At 42.1% G+C, this 17,607-nt stretch overlaps 1 protein-coding gene across 20 annotated transcripts in view; it reads left to right on the plus strand.

Annotated features, from left to right (window-relative positions):
- ABLIM1 (actin binding LIM protein 1) overlaps nucleotides 1-17,607 on the plus strand; it is a 462,151-nt gene that overhangs the window by 266,263 nt on the left and 178,281 nt on the right. The window contains exon 1 of one of the 20 annotated variants that reach the window (XM_073684652.1): nucleotides 15,373-15,555. The exons of the other annotated variants lie outside the window; for them this stretch is intronic. The gene's annotated coding sequence lies outside the window, so the exon portion shown is untranslated. Of the gene's footprint in view, nucleotides 1-15,372; nucleotides 15,556-17,607 lie in introns of those variants that run through there. 20 annotated transcript variants of the gene reach the window in all.

Here is a 17,607-nt window from a genome sequence, read left to right on the forward strand (position 1 = left end):
GGTGTTACATAGGACTGCAGGTGACATCTACTACATTATCTGTACTCAGAGAGTTATCACTGTGTTATCTGTGGTGTTACATAGGACTGCAGGTGACATCTACTACATTATCTGTACTCAGAGAGTTATCACTGTGTTATCTGTGGTGTTACATAGGACTGCAGGTGACATCTACTACATTATCTGTACTCAGAGAGTTATCACTGTGTTATCTGTGGTGTTACATGGGACTGCAGGTGACATCTACTACATTATCTGTATCAGAGAATTATCACTGTGTTATCGGTGGTGTTACATAGGACTGCAGGTGACATCTACTACATTAGCTATACTCAGAGAGTTATCACTGTGTTATCTGTGGTGTTACATAGGACTGCAGGTGACATCTACTGCATTATCTGTATCAGAGAGTTATCACTGTGTTATCTGTGGTGTTACATAGGACTGCAGGTGACATCTACTTTATTATCTATACTCAGAGAGTTATCACTGTGTTATCGGTGGTGTTACATAGGACTGCAGGTGACATCTACTACATTATCTGTACTCGGAGAGTTATCACTGTGTTATCTGTGGTGTTACATGGGACTGCAGGTGACATCTACTACATTATCTGTACTCAGAGAGATATCACTGTGTCATCTGTGGTGTTACATAGGACTGCAGGTGACATCTACTACATTATCTGTACTCAGAGAGTTATCACTGTGTTATCTGTGGTGTTACATAGGACTGCAGGTGACATCTACTACATTATCTGTACTCAGAGAGTTATCACTGTGTTATCTGTGGTGTTACATAGGACTGCAGGTGACATCTACTACATTATCTGTACTCAGAGAGTTATCACTGTTACCTGTGGTGTTACATAGGACTGCAGGTGACATCTACTACATTATCTGTATCAGAGAATTATCACTGTGTTATCGGTGGTGTTACATAGGACTGCAGGTGACATCTACTACATTAGCTATACTCAGAGAGTTATCACTGTGTTATCTGTGGTGTTACATAGGACTGCAGGTGACATCTACTACATTATCTGTACTCAGAGAGTTATCACTGTGTTATCTGTGGTGTTACACAGGACTGCAGGTGACATCTACTACATTATCTGTACTCAGAGAGTTATCACTGTGTTATCTGTGGTGTTACATGGGACTGCAGGTTACATCTACTACATTATCTGTATCAGAGAATTATCACTGTGTTATCTGTGGTGTTACATGGGACTGCAGGTGACATCTACTACATTATCTGTATCAGAGAGTTATCACTGTGTTATCTGTGGTGTTACATGGGACTGCAGGTGACATCTACTACATTATCTGTACTCAGAGTTATCACTGTGTTATCTGTGGTGTTACATAGGACTGCAGGTGACATCTACTACATTATCTGTACTCAGAGAGTTATCACTGTGTTATCTGTGCTGTTACACAGGACTGCAGGTGACATCTACTACATTATCTGTATCAGAGAATTATCACTGTGTTATCGGTGGTGTTACATAGGACTGCAGGTGACATCTACTACATTATCTGTACTCAGAGAGTTATCACTGTGTTATCTGTGGTGTTACATAGGACTGCAGGTGACATCTACTACATTATCTGTACTCAGAGAGTTATCACTGTGTTATCTGTGGTGTTACATAGGACTGCAGGTGACATCTACTACATTATCTGTACTCAGAGAGTTATCACTGTGTTATCTGTGGTGTTACATGGGACTGCAGGTGACATCTACTACATTATCTGTATCAGAGAATTATCACTGTGTTATCGGTGGTGTTACATAGGACTGCAGGTGACATCTACTACATTAGCTATACTCAGAGAGTTATCACTGTGTTATCTGTGGTGTTACATAGGACTGCAGGTGACATCTACTGCATTATCTGTATCAGAGAGTTATCACTGTGTTATCTGTGGTGTTACATAGGACTGCAGGTGACATCTACTTTATTATCTATACTCAGAGAGTTATCACTGTGTTATCGGTGGTGTTACATAGGACTGCAGGTGACATCTACTACATTATCTGTACTCGGAGAGTTATCACTGTGTTATCTGTGGTGTTACATGGGACTGCAGGTGACATCTACTACATTATCTGTACTCAGAGAGATATCACTGTGTCATCTGTGGTGTTACATAGGACTGCAGGTGACATCTACTACATTATCTGTACTCAGAGAGTTATCACTGTGTTATCTGTGGTGTTACATAGGACTGCAGGTGACATCTACTACATTATCTGTACTCAGAGAGTTATCACTGTGTTATCTGTGGTGTTACATAGGACTGCAGGTGACATCTACTACATTATCTGTACTCAGAGAGTTATCACTGTGTTATCTGTGGTGTTACATGGGACTGCAGGTTACATCTACTACATTATCTGTATCAGAGAATTATCACTGTGTTATCTGTGGTGTTACATAGGACTGCAGGTGACATCTACTACATTATCTGTATCAGAGAGTTATCACTGTGTTATCTGTGGTGTTACACAGGACTGCAGGTGACATCTACTACATTATCTGTACTCAGAGAGTTATCACTGTGTTATCTGTGGTGTTACATGGGACTGCAGGTGACATCTACTACATTATCTGTATCAGAGAGTTATCACTGTGTTATCTGTGGTGTTACACAGGACTGCAGGTGACATCTACTACATTATCTGTACTCAGAGAGTTATCACTGTGTTATCTGTGGTGTTACATGGGACTGCAGGTGACATCTACTACATTATCTGTACTCAGAGAGTTATCACTGTGTTATCTGTGGTGTTACATAGGACTGCAGGTGACATCTACTACATTATCTGTACTCAGAGAGTTATCACTGTGTTATCTGTGGTGTTACATGGGACTGCAGGTTACATCTACTACATTATCTGTATCAGAGAATTATCACTGTGTTATCTGTGGTGTTACATGGGACTGCAGGTGACATCTACTACATTATCTGTATCAGAGAGTCATCACTGTGTTATCTGTGGTGTTACACAGGACTGCAGGTGACATCTACTACATTATCTGTACTCAGAGAGTTATCACTGTGTTATCTGTGGTGTTACATGGGACTGCAGGTGACATCTACTACATTATCTGTACTCAGAGAGTTATCACTGTGTTATCTGTGCTGTTACACAGGACTGCAGGTGACATCTACTACATTATCTGTACTCAGAGAGTTATCACTGTGTTATCTGTGGTGTTACATGGGACTGCAGGTGACATCTACTACATTATCTGTATCAGAGAATTATCACTGTGTTATCGGTGGTGTTACATAGGACTGCAGGTGACATCTACTACATTAGCTATACTCAGAGAGTTATCACTGTGTTATCTGTGGTGTTACATAGGACTGCAGGTGACATCTACTGCATTATCTGTATCAGAGAGTTATCACTGTGTTATCTGTGGTGTTACATAGGACTGCAGGTGACATCTACTTTATTATCTATACTCAGAGAGTTATCACTGTGTTATCGGTGGTGTTACATAGGACTGCAGGTGACATCTACTACATTATCTGTACTCGGAGAGTTATCACTGTGTTATCTGTGGTGTTACATGGGACTGCAGGTGACATCTACTACATTATCTATACTCAGAGAGTTATCACTGTGTTATCTGTGGTGTTACATAGGACTGCAGGTGACATCTACTACATTATCTGTACTCAGAGAGATATCACTGTGTCATCTGTGGTGTTACATAGGACTGCAGGTGACATCTACTACATTATCTGTACTCAGAGAGTTATCACTGTGTTATCTGTGGTGTTACATAGGACTGCAGGTGACATCTACTACATTATCTGTACTCAGAGAGTTATCACTGTGTTATCTGTGGTGTTACATAGGACTGCAGGTGACATCTACTACATTATCTGTACTCAGAGAGTTATCACTGTGTTATCTGTGGTGTTACATAGGACTGCAGGTGACATCTACTACATTATCTGTACTCAGAGAGTTATCACTGTGTTATCTGTGGTGTTACAGAGGACTGCAGGTGACATCTACTACATTATCTATACTCAGAGAGTTATCACTGTGTTATCTGTGGTGTTACATAGGACTGCAGGTGACATCTACTACATTATCTATACTCAGAGAGTTATCACTGTGTTATCTGTGGTGTTACATAGGACTGCAGGTGACATCTACATTATCTATACTCAGAGAGTTATCACTGTGTTATCTGCGGTGTTACATAGGACTGCAGATGGCATCTACTACATTATCTATACTCAGAGAGTTATCACTGTGTTATCTGTGGTGTTACATGGGACTGCAGGTGACATCTACTACATTATCTGTACTCAGAGAGCTATCACTGTGTTATCTGTGGTGTTACATAGGACTGCAGGTGACATCTACTACATTATCTATACTCAGAGAGATATCACTGTGTCATCTGTGGTGTTACATAGGACTGCAGGTGACATCTACTGCATTGTCTGTATCAGAGTTATCACTGTGTTATCTGTGGTGTTACATAGGACTGCAGGTGACATCTACTGCATTATCTGTATCAGAGAGTTATCACTGTGTTATCTGTGGTGTTACATAGGACTGCAGGTGACATCTACTACATTATCTGTACTCAGAGAGTTATCACTGTGTTATCGGTGGTGTTACATAGGACTGCAAGTGACATCTACTGCATTGTCTGTATCAGAGTTATCACTGTGTTATCTGTGGTGTTACATAGGACTGCAGGTGACATCTACTGCATTATCTGTATCAGAGAGTTATCACTGTGTTATCTGTGGTGTTACATAGGACTGCAGGTGACATCTACTACATTATCTGTACTCAGAGAGTTATCATTGTGTTATCTGTGGTGTTACATAGGACTGCAGGTGACATCTACTACATTATCTGTACTCAGAGAGTTATCACTGTGTTATCTGTGGTGTTACATAGGACTGCAGGTGACATCTACTACATTATCTGTACTCAGAGAGTTATCACTGTGTTATCTGTGGTGTTACATAGGACTGCAGGTGACATCTACTACATTATCTATACTCAGAGAGTTATCACTGTGTTATCTGTGGTGTTACATGGGACTGCAGGTGACATCTACTACATTATCTGTACTCAGAGAGCTATCACTGTGTTATCTGTGGTGTTACATAGGACTGCAGGTGACATCTACTACATTATCTGTACTCAGAGTTATCACTGTGTTATCTGTGGTGTTACATAGGACTGCAGGTGACATCTACTACATTATCTATACTCAGAGAGATATCACTGTGTCATCTGTGGTGTTACATAGGACTGCAGGTGACATCTACTGCATTGTCTGTATCAGAGTTATCACTGTGTTATCTGTGGTGTTACATAGGACTGCAGGTGACATCTACTGCATTATCTGTATCAGAGAGTTATCACTGTGTTATCTGTGGTGTTACATAGGACTGCAGGTGACATCTACTACATTATCTATACTCAGAGAGTTATCACTGTGTTATCGGTGGTGTTACATAGGACTGCAGGTGACATCTACTGCATTATCTGTATCAGAGTTATCACTGTGTTATCTGTGGTGTTACATAGGACTGCAGGTGACATCTACTGCATTATCTGTATCAAAGAGTTATCACTGTGTTATCTGTGGTGTTACATAGGACTGCAGGTGACATCTACGACATTATCTATACTCAGAGAGTTATCACTGTGTTATCGGTGGTGTTACATAGGACTGCAGGTGACATCTACTACATTATCTGTACTCAGAGAGTTATCACTGTGTTATCTGTGGTGTTACATAGGACTGCAGGTGACATCTACTACATTATCTGTACTCAGAGAGTTATCACTGTGTTATCTGTGGTGTTACATAGGACTGCAGGTGACAACTACATTATCTGTACTCAGAGAGGTATCACTGTGTTATCTGTGCTGTTACATAGGACTGCAGGTGACATCTACTACATTATCTGTACTCAGAGAATTATCACTGTGTTATCTGTGGTGTTACATAGGACTGCAGGTGACATCTACTACATTATCTGTACTCAGAGAGTTATCACTGTGTTATCTGTGGTGTTACATAGGACTGCAGGTGACATCTACTACATTATCTATACTCAGAGAGTTATCACTGTGTTATCTGTGGTGTTACATAGGACTGCAGGTGACATCTACTACATTATCTGTACTCAGAGAGTTATCACTGTGTTATCTGTGGTGTTACATAGGACTGCAGGTGACATCTACTACATTATCTGTACTCAGAGAATTATCACTGTGTTATCTGTGGTGTTACATAGGACTGCAGGTGACATCTACTACATTATCTGTACTCAGAGAGTTATCACTGTGTTATCTGTGGTGTTACATAGGACTGCAGGTGACATCTACTACATTATCTGTACTCAGAGAGTTATCACTGTGTTATCTGTGGTGTTACATAGGACTGCAGGTGACATCTACTGCATTATCTGTACTCAGAGACTTATCACTGTGTTATCTGTGGTGTTACATAGGACTGCATGTGACATCTACTATATTATCTGTACTCAGAAAGTTATCACTGTGCTATCGGTGGTGTTACATAGGACTGCGGGTGACATCTACTACATTATCTGTACTCAGAAAGTTATCACTGTGCTATCGGTGGTGTTACATAGGACTGCAGGTGACATCTACTACATTATCTGTACTCAGAGAATTATCACTGTGTTATCTGCGGTGTTACATAGGACTGCAGGTGACATCTACTACATTATCTGTACTCAGAGAGTTATCGCTGTGTTATCTGTTGTGTTACATAGGACTGCAGGTGACATCTACTGCATTATCTGTATCAGAGAGTTATCACTGTGTTATCTGTGGTGTTACATAGGACTGCAGGTGACATCTACTACATTATCTGTACTCAGAGAATTATCACTGTGTTATCTGTGTTGTTACATAGGACTGCAGGTGACATCTACTACATTATCTGTACTCAGAGTTATCACTGTGTTATCTGTGGTGTTACATAGGACTGCAGGTGACATCTACTACATTATCTGCACTCAGAGAGTTATCACTGTGTTATCTGTGGTGTTACATAGGACTGCAGGTGACATCTACTACATTATCTGTACTCAGAGAGTTATCACTGTGTTATCTGTGGTGTTACATAGGACTGCAGGTGACATCTACTACATTATCTGTACTCAGAGACTTATCACTGTGTTATCTGTGGTGTTACATAGGACTGCAGGTGACATCTACTACATTATCTGTACTCAGAGAGTTATCACTGTGTTATCTGTGGTGTTACATAGGACTGCAGGTGACATCTACTACATTATCTGTACTCAGAGAGTTATCACTGTGTTATCTGTGGTGTTACATAGGACTGCAGGTGACATCTACTACATTATCTGCACTCAGAGAGTTATCACTGTGTTATCTGTGGTGTTACATAGGACTGCAGGTGACATCTACTACATTATCTGTACTCAGAGACTTATCACTGTGTTATCTGTGGTGTTACATAGGACTGCAGGTGACATCTACTACATTATCTGTACTCAGAGAGTTATCACTGTGTTATCTGTGGTGTTACATAGGACTGCAGGTGACATCTACTACATTATCTGCACTCAGAGAGTTATCACTGTGTTATCTGTGGTGTTACATAGGACTGCAGGTGACATCTACTACATTATCTGTACTCAGAGAGTTATCACTGTGTTATCTGTGGTGTTACATAGGACTGCAGGTGACATCTACTACATTATCTGTACTCAGAGACTTATCACTGTGCTATCTGTGGTGTTACATAGGACTGCAGGTGACATCTACTACATTATCTGTACTCAGAGAGTTATCACTGTGTTATCTGTGGTGTTACATAGGACTGCAGGTGACATCTACTACATTATCTGCACTCAGAGAGTTATCACTGTTATCTGTGGTGTTACATAGGACTGCAGGTGACATCTAGTACATTATCTGTACTCAGAGTTATCACTGTGTTATCTGTGGTGTTACATAGGACTGCAGGTAACATCTACTACATTATCTGTACTCAGAGAGTTATCACTGTGTTATCTGTGGTGTTACATAGGACTGCAGGTGACATCTACTGCATTATCTGTATCAGAGAGTTATCGCTGTGTTATCTGTAGTGTTACATAGGACTGCAGGTGACATCTACTACATTACCTGTACTCAGAGTTATCACTGTGTTATCTGTGGTGTTACATAGGACTGCAGGTGACATCTACTACATTATCTGTACTCAGAGAATTATCACTGTGTTATCTGTGTTGTTACATAGGACTGCAGGTGACATCTACTACATTATCTGTACTCAGAGAATTATCACTGTGTTATCTGTGGTGTTACATAGGACTGCAGGTGACATCTACTACATTATCTGTACTCAGAGAATTATCACTGTGTTATCTGTGGTGTTACATAGGACTGCAGGTGACATCTACTACATTATCTGTACTCAGAGAGTTATCACTGTGTTATCTGTGGTGTTACATGGGACTGCAGGTGACATCTACTACATTATCTGCACTCAGAGAGTTATCACTGTGTTATCTGTGGTGTTACATAGGACTGCAGGTGACATCTACTACATTATCTGTACTCAGAGAGTTATCACTGTGTTATCTGTGGTGTTACATAGGACTGCAGGTGACATCTACTACATTATCTGTACTCAGAGAGTTATCGCTGTGTTATCTGTGGTGTTACATAGGACTGCAGGTGACATCTACTACATTATCTGTACTCAGAGAGATATCACTGTGTTATCTGTGGTGTTACATAGGACTGCAGGTGACATCTACTACATTATCTGTACTCAGAGTTATCGCTGTGTTATCTGTGGTGTTACATAGGACTGCAGGTGACATCTACTACATTATCTATACTCAGAGAGTTATCACTGTGTTATCTGTGGTGTTACATAGGACTGCAGGTGACATCTACTACATTATCTGTACTCAGAGAGTTATCACTGTGTTATCTGTGGTATTACATAGGACTGCAGGTGACATCTAGTACATTATCTGTACTCAGAGAGTTATCACTGTGTTATCTGTGGTATTACATAGGACTGCAGGTGACATCTAGTACATTATCTGTACTCAGAGTTATCACTGTGTTATCTGTGGTGTTACATAGGACTGCAGGTGACATCTACTACATTATCTGTACTCAGAGAGTTATCACTGTGTTATCTGTGGTGTTACATAGGACTGCAGGTGACATCTACTGCATTATCTGTATCAGAGAGTTATCACTGTGTTATCTGTGGTGTTACATAGGACTGCAGGTGACATCTACTACATTACCTGTACTCAGAGTTATCACTGTGTTATCTGTGGTGTTACATAGGACTGCAGGTGACATCTACTGCATTATCTGTATCAGAAAGTTATCACTGTGTTATCTGTGGTGTTACATAGGACTGCAGGTGACATCTACTGCATTATCTGTATCAGAGAGTTATCACTGTGTTATCTGTGGTGTTACATAGGACTGCAGGTGACATCTACTACATTACCTGTACTCAGAGTTATCACTGTGTTATCTGTGGTGTTACATAGGACTGCAGGTGACATCTACTACATTATCTGTACTCAGAGAATTATCACTGTGTTATCTGTGTTGTTACATAGGACTGCAGGTGACATCTACTACATTATCTGTACTCAGAGAATTATCACTGTGTTATCTGTGGTGTTACATAGGACTGCAGGTGACATCTACTACATTATCTGTACTCAGAGAGTTATCACTGTGTTATCTGTGGTGTTACATAGGACTGCAGGTGACATCTACTACATTATCTGCACTCAGAGAGTTATCACTGTGTTATCTGTGGTGTTACATAGGACTGCAGGTGACATCTACTACATTATCTGTACTCAGAGAGTTATCACTGTGTTATCTGTGGTGTTACATAGGACTGCAGGTGACATCTACTACATTATCTGTACTCAGAGACTTATCACTGTGTTATCTGTGGTGTTACATAGGACTGCAGGTGACATCTACTACATTATCTGTACTCAGAGAGTTATCACTGTGTTATCTGTGGTGTTACATAGGACTGCAGGTGACATCTACTACATTATCTGTACTCAGAGAGTTATCACTGTGTTATCTGTGGTGTTACATAGGACTGCAGGTGACATCTACTACATTATCTGCACTCAGAGAGTTATCACTGTGTTATCTGTGGTGTTACATAGGACTGCAGGTGACATCTACTACATTATCTGTACTCAGAGAGTTATCACTGTGTTATCTGTGGTGTTACATAGGACTGCAGGTGACATCTACTACATTATCTGTACTCAGAGACTTATCACTGTGTTATCTGTGGTGTTACATAGGACTGCAGGTGACATCTACTACATTATCTGTACTCAGAGAGTTATCACTGTGTTATCTGTGGTGTTACATAGGACTGCAGGTGACATCTACTACATTATCTGTACTCAGAGAGTTATCACTGTGTTATCTGTGGTGTTACATAGGACTGCAGGTGACATCTACTACATTATCTGCACTCAGAGAGTTATCACTGTGTTATCTGTGGTGTTACATAGGACTGCAGGTGACATCTACTACATTATCTGTACTCAGAGAGTTATCACTGTGTTATCTGTGGTGTTACATAGGACTGCAGGTGACATCTACTACATTATCTGTACTCAGAGACTTATCACTGTGTTATCTGTGGTGTTACATAGGACTGCAGGTGACATCTACTACATTATCTGTACTCAGAGAGTTATCACTGTGTTATCTGTGGTGTTACATAGGACTGCAGGTGACATCTACTACATTATCTGTACTCAGAGAGTTATCACTGTGTTATCTGTGGTGTTACATAGGACTGCAGGTGACATCTACTACATTATCTGTACTCAGAGACTTATCACTGTGTTATCTGTGGTGTTACATAGGACTGCAGGTGACATCTACTACATTATCTGTACTCAGAGAGTAATCACTGTGTTATCTGTGGTGTTACATAGGACTGCAGGTGACATCTACTACATTATCTGTACTCAGAGAGTTATCACTGTGTTATCTGTGGTGTTACATAGGACTGCAGGTGACATCTACTACATTACCTGTACTCAGAGAGTTATCACTGTGTTATCTGTGGTGTTACATAGGACTGCAGGTGACATCTACTACATTATCTGTACTCAGAGAGTTATCACTGTGTTATCTGTGGTGTTACATAGGACTGCAGGTGACATCTACTACATTATCTATACTCAGAGAGTTATCACTGTGTTATCTGTGGTGTTACATAGGACTGCAGGTGACATCTACTACATTATCTATACTCAGAGAGTTATCACTGTGTTATCTGTGGTGTTACATAGGACTGCAGGTGACATCTACTACATTATCTGTACTCAGAGACTTATCACTGTGTTATCTGTGGTGTTACATAGGACTGCAGGTGACATCTACTACATTATCTGTACTCAGAGAGTAATCACTGTGTTATCTGTGGTGTTACATAGGACTGCAGGTCACATAAAGATACCATAGCAGTGTGGTGCATTATGGGATGTGCAGGGACTTCCCGGGTCACTGATATTATTTGCAGGCGATCTCTCAGGATTATCAGCATTTCACGGTCACGTCTGAACCCGTCTTTTCCCTATGACGCTTTTGTCCTTCTCTGCACAAGTCCAGAAGATTTCATTTGTTTCTTTTGCCTCTTGACACTTTGTTAATCATTGACCCCCTGGTGCGCTGACATTTAAAGGGACATTGTCCTAGAAATTAGTTCTTGTGATTTTGGTTTCTCTAGAATCGATATAATGGAGGATAAGATGTCGGATTTCTTCTTCCTTCTCTTCGCTAGAACTGCAGGTGACAGAAGATACAAAAAATCCAGACTGATACATTGTTGTTTTCTTGTCTGATATATTGTTTGTTTCCTGACTGATGATTCATTGTCGTCTTCTCAACTGATGCATTGTTGCTTTTCTGGCTGACACATTGTTTCTTTCCTGGCCGATACACTGTTGCTTTCCTGGCCGATACATTGTTGCTTTCCTGTCTGATACATTGTTGTTTTCCTGACCGATACATTGTTGCTTTCCTGGCCGATACAATGGTGCTTTCCTGGCCGATACATTGTTGCTTTCCTGGCCGATACATTGTTGCTTTCCTGGCTGATACATTGTTGCTTTCCTGGCTGATACATTGTTGCTTTCCTGGCTGATACATTGTTGCTTTCCTGGCTGATACATTGTTGCTTTCCTGGCTGATACATTGCCATCTTCCCTATTATTTGTTGCCGTCTTCACTGTTCTTCCATCGATCCCTATCATGTGTGCGGCGGTGACCGGTGGGTGATGGCGGCCCCCTCCAGTGATGATATGCTTCTGAGGAATGTGGAGTGATTGTCGGCAGGAGCCTCAGATCTTGGGAAGGAACTTTCTATAGAATCCGGTCCGGCGCTGACCTTGGACTCGTGTGGAGGTCGCGCGGCTCCAGTTACCACCGCTCATCCATTTTTAATTAAGTAATAGGGGGTGAGTTGACTGCGCGAGGAGGGCGACACCGAGATCCCAATGTGCTCAGATACACGAGGACCTCAGATGGCAGAAACCTGGAGCAGCGCTCAGGATGCGCCAAAGTTGTGACAGCGCCGCATGTGAGATAGAAGTGGCGCATTTCACGCGGAGTTACTTTTACTTACAGCATCTCTTAGTTTGCACTAAACGGGCGCAAACCAATGTGCGATTTGGCATGAACTGTAACTCTGCTTATCCGCTCATAAATAACGTATCTCTCTGCTGAGATTTACAACTATATACACTATCACATGGCTGTATGTATACAGCATCGGATACAGTAGTTCTATTCACCGTCATCCGGCTGAGATACCGCAGCTTTATACCCTATTATCTAGCTTAGATACCACAGTTATATATAACATCATACGGCTGAGAATACCGCAGCTTTATACACCATCATATGGCTGAGATACCGCATCTTTATTCATCATCTGGCTGAGATACCGCATCTTTATTCATCATCTGGCTGAGATACCGCATCTTTATTCATCATCTGGCTGAGATACCGCAGCTTTATTCATCATCTGGCTGAGATACCGCAGCTTTATTCATCATCTGGCTGAGATACCGCAGCTTTATTCATCATCTGGCTGAGATACCGCTGCTTTATTCATCATCTGGCTGAGATACCGCTGCTTTATTCATCATCTGGCTGAGATACCGCAGCTTTATTCATCATCTGGCTGAGATACCGCAGCTTTATTCATCATCTGGCTGAGATACCGCTGCTTTATTCATCATCTGGCTGAGATACCGCTGCTTTATTCATCATCTGGCTGAGATACCGCAGCTTTATTCATCATCTGGCTGAGATACCGCAGCTTTATGCATCATCTGGCTGAGATACCGCAGCTTTATTCATCATCTGGCTGAGATACCGCAGCTTTATTCATCATCTGGCTGAGATACCGCAGCTTTATTCATCATCTGGCTGAGATACCGCAGCTTTATGCATCATCTGGCTGAGATACCGCAGCTTTATTCATCATCTGGCTGAGATACCGCAGTTTTGCACATGTCCGCTGCTGGCCCTTTATTTGAGCCTCTAGTTGGGGGTCACAAGTTCCTTTCTTCCCCCCGGATCGGCCGGGGGGGCTGTGTAGTCGCTGGAGGCTGGGCCACAGAGTAATGTAGGTCGATGGACTCCGCAGGCATCTGCCGATCCCTGGAGCCGCCGCTCCGAGCTCAACAAAGTTATTTTTACTGTAGACCTTGAAGAAGATTCAGAATATGAAACCTTCCATAATATCGACCCGTCCTCTCCTCCATCTGATCCTGGCTCCGGGGTTATGGAAATGAAGGGTTAATCAGTGTATAATGAAGATGGCGAGGAACTGGGGCACAAATGGCGGGAAAAGGCACAGAGCTCAGCCAACGCTATATTGGTACAAAAATGTGCAATTTTTCCCTTCTCGACACTTGAAAACAAGGAATAAAAATCTACAAGTCGAAGTGCGACCTGCACAGAAGGAATGTTCGTTACAATGTATCAGTGTAGATAATCCTCTGTGAGCTAAACACATCAGCAGCACTGATACATTGTTACAAGGGGTCAGCATAGGATCCCTGGAAAGTCACAGCCCTCCTCACCCACCAAACATCATCAGGAGCAATACAGGATATAAGAGAGGGAGGAGGGGGATGCTGCTGCAGCTTCTCGCTCTCTACCACTGTGAAAGCGGGAGGAACAAACAGGAGGCATCTGATTGGCTGAGAGCGCACAGCAACTTCTGCCATCACACCAGGAAGAGCCGCACAATCAGCCGACGGTCAGAGGGGAGATGACATTTTGGGGCTCATTCAGACATCAGTGATTTTTCTCATGTGAAAAAACATGACCGATATTCATCAGAATTTAGGATGAGATCTTGATCAGTGTTTGGGCGGTGTCAGTTTTTAACATCAGTTATTATATATTTTTCTTATTATGCCAAGAAAATCTGATGGGAGTTTCTCGAGTTTCTCCTAACAGTCGGATGCCGTCCGTGTCTCGTCCATTTTTCATTGATCGCTGTCTGATTTTTTTTTTTTCACAGATCCGTAGACTTACATTGGCGAGTTTGAGCCGTGAGTTGGATCAAAATCAGAATTGTCTCTGTGTTTGTTGCGGACCACCAGACTTTAATAGGTAACGGGTTCTATCTGTAACAGAAAAAAAACGGATAGAACTCGCGTGTGAAAAAGTCACGTCTGAATGAGGCCTTACAGAGAGCTGCATGGGGGGGGGGGGGGGGGACACAACTAGTGGACTTCTACAGCTGACCGCGAAGATACAATTGTAACAAAGATACAGCTGTGAGATGAAGTCAGGATGGTTATATTAATGTCCTTACATGTCAGCGAGCGGAGATCTTGAAATCAGCGTGGAAGTGACGGAAAGTCTATTAGAAAGCAGCAGAAGTTTCCTCTCTACGGTCAATAAGCTTTATGTATATCACGCAGTACCGGGGGCGTGCGGTGCAGCGGCGCTGCCTGTGTAGGCGCCATTGTTGTAGACTGATCCAAGAGCCTCGTTAGGTTTTTTTAGTTTTGCCATCTTCAGCTCTGGCGATCGTTTGGCGTTTTGAGCCTCTTGTGTTTTTAATTGAGACTAATTGATTGAGCTCTCTGAGGACGGCGGTGGATGGCGCAGCGCCAGGCGCTCTGTTTTTTATTTACGTGCGGTTTAATGAGTCTCAGCATAACTTCGGTGGGAAATAAAGTTTGTGGTAGATAAAGAATAATAAGTGTCCCCCGACTGCCGCCTCCTTGCCGGGAATCATAGGGCAGGGACGTGGGAGCCCGAAGGAGGGAGAGTCTGCAGATGAGATCCAGGTAATGAGAAGAGGCGTCCGGGACAGAGAGGGGCGCATCACCAGAGACCCCAGAATACAGAGGTGAATACGAAGACCGCAGAAGCTACATGTAACAACCAGGAAGAATTCATAGGAGCTTCCAGGAGGGCTACGTGAGTTCCCAGCACCTGCTCTTACATATACACACTGCACAGTACCACTCCTCCTGTATATATACACTGCACAGTACCACTCCTCCAGTCCTGTATATATACACTGCACAGTACCACTTCTCCTCTCCTGTATATATACACTGCACAGTACCACTCCTCCTGTATATACACACTGCACAGTACCACTCCTCCTGTATATATACACTGCACAGTACCACTCCTCCTGTATATACACACTGCACAGTACCACTCCTCCTGTATATACACACTGCACAGTACCACTCCTCCTGTATATATACACTGCACTGTACCGCTCCTCCTGTATATATACACTGCACAGTACCACTCCTCCTGTCCTGTATATACACACTGCACAGTACCACTTCTCCTCTCCTGTATATATACACTGCACAGTACCACTCCTCCTGTATATATACACTGCACAGTACCACTCCTCCAGTCCTGCATATATACACTGCACAGTACCACTTCTCCTCTCCTGTATATATACACTGCACAGTACCACTCCTCCTGTATATACACACTGCACAGTACCACTCCTCCTGTATATATACACTGCACAGTACCACTCCTCCTGTATATACACACTGCACAGTACCACGCCTCCTGTATATACACACTGCACAGTACCACTCCTCCTGTATATACACACTGCACAGTACCACTCCTCCTGTATATACACACTGCACAGTACCACTCCTCCTGTATATACACACTGCACAGTACCACTCCTCCTGTATATATACACTGCACTGTACCGCTCCTCCTGTATATATACACTGCACAGTACCACTCCTCCTGTATATATACACTGCACAGTACCACTCCTCCTGTATATACACACTGCACAGTACCACTCCTCCTGTATATACACACTGCACAGTACCACTCCTCCTGTATATACACACTGCACAGTACCACTCCTCCTGTATATACACACTGCACAGTACCACTCCTCCTGTATATACACACTGCACAGTACCACTCCTCCTGTATATACACTTCACAGTACCACTCCTCCTGTATATATACACTGCACTGTACCGCTCCTCCTGTATAGATACACTGCACAGTACAACTCCTCCTCTCCTGTATATATACACTGCACAGTATCACTCCTCCTGTATATATACACTGCACAGTACCACTCCTCCTGTATATACACACTGCACAGTACCACTCCTCCTCTCCTGTATATATACACTGCACAGTACCACTCCTCCTCTCCTGTATATATACACTGCACAGTACCACTCCTCCTCTCCTGTATATATACACTGCACAGTACCACTCCTCCTGTATATATACACTGCACAGTACCACTCCTCCTGTATATACACACTGCACAGTACCACTCCTCCTGTATATATACACTGCACAGTACCACTCCTCCTGCCCTGTATATATACACCGCACAGTACCACTCCTCCTGTATATATACACTGCACAGTACCACTCCCCCTGTATATATACACTGCACAGTACAGCTCCTCCTGTATATATACACTGCACAGTACAGCTCCTCCTGTATATATACACTGCAGGTCTTTTTTTTATTGATAGAATAAGTACAGTACATGACAGAACAATAATACATTACAGGACACCGAACATAAGAACAAAACAAGACGACAAATCACAGAAAATAGAAACAAAATAAATCCCCCCAGGAATATATACATATACAAGAAATAACTATTATAAAACCTATAAGACCCCCGGCCCAGCTTCATTCATACTACTATATACAATCCCACACAACGCTCACACCGTCCTATATACACATAAAACACCGTCCTATATACAAGATTATATACAATAAAACACTAAACCTAATATAACGTATATACAACCGGACACTAACACTAACCTACTGGTCCCACTGCCTGACCTTAGTCACCCCCTTACCGCACCTCATTCACACCACAGAAAACCAAAAATAACAATATATACAATAGTGACATGAACAATTTTAAACCGTTTTTTTTTTGTATATTTTTTTGTGTTTTTTTTTTTAATTTTGTAATTTTT

The sequence above is a fragment of the Phyllobates terribilis genome, unplaced genomic scaffold (genome assembly GCF_046119375.1).
Source record: "Phyllobates terribilis strain yellow unplaced genomic scaffold, ASM4611937v1 Scaffold_5__5_contigs__length_657084704, whole genome shotgun sequence".
NCBI lineage: Eukaryota > Metazoa > Chordata > Amphibia > Anura > Dendrobatidae > Phyllobates > Phyllobates terribilis.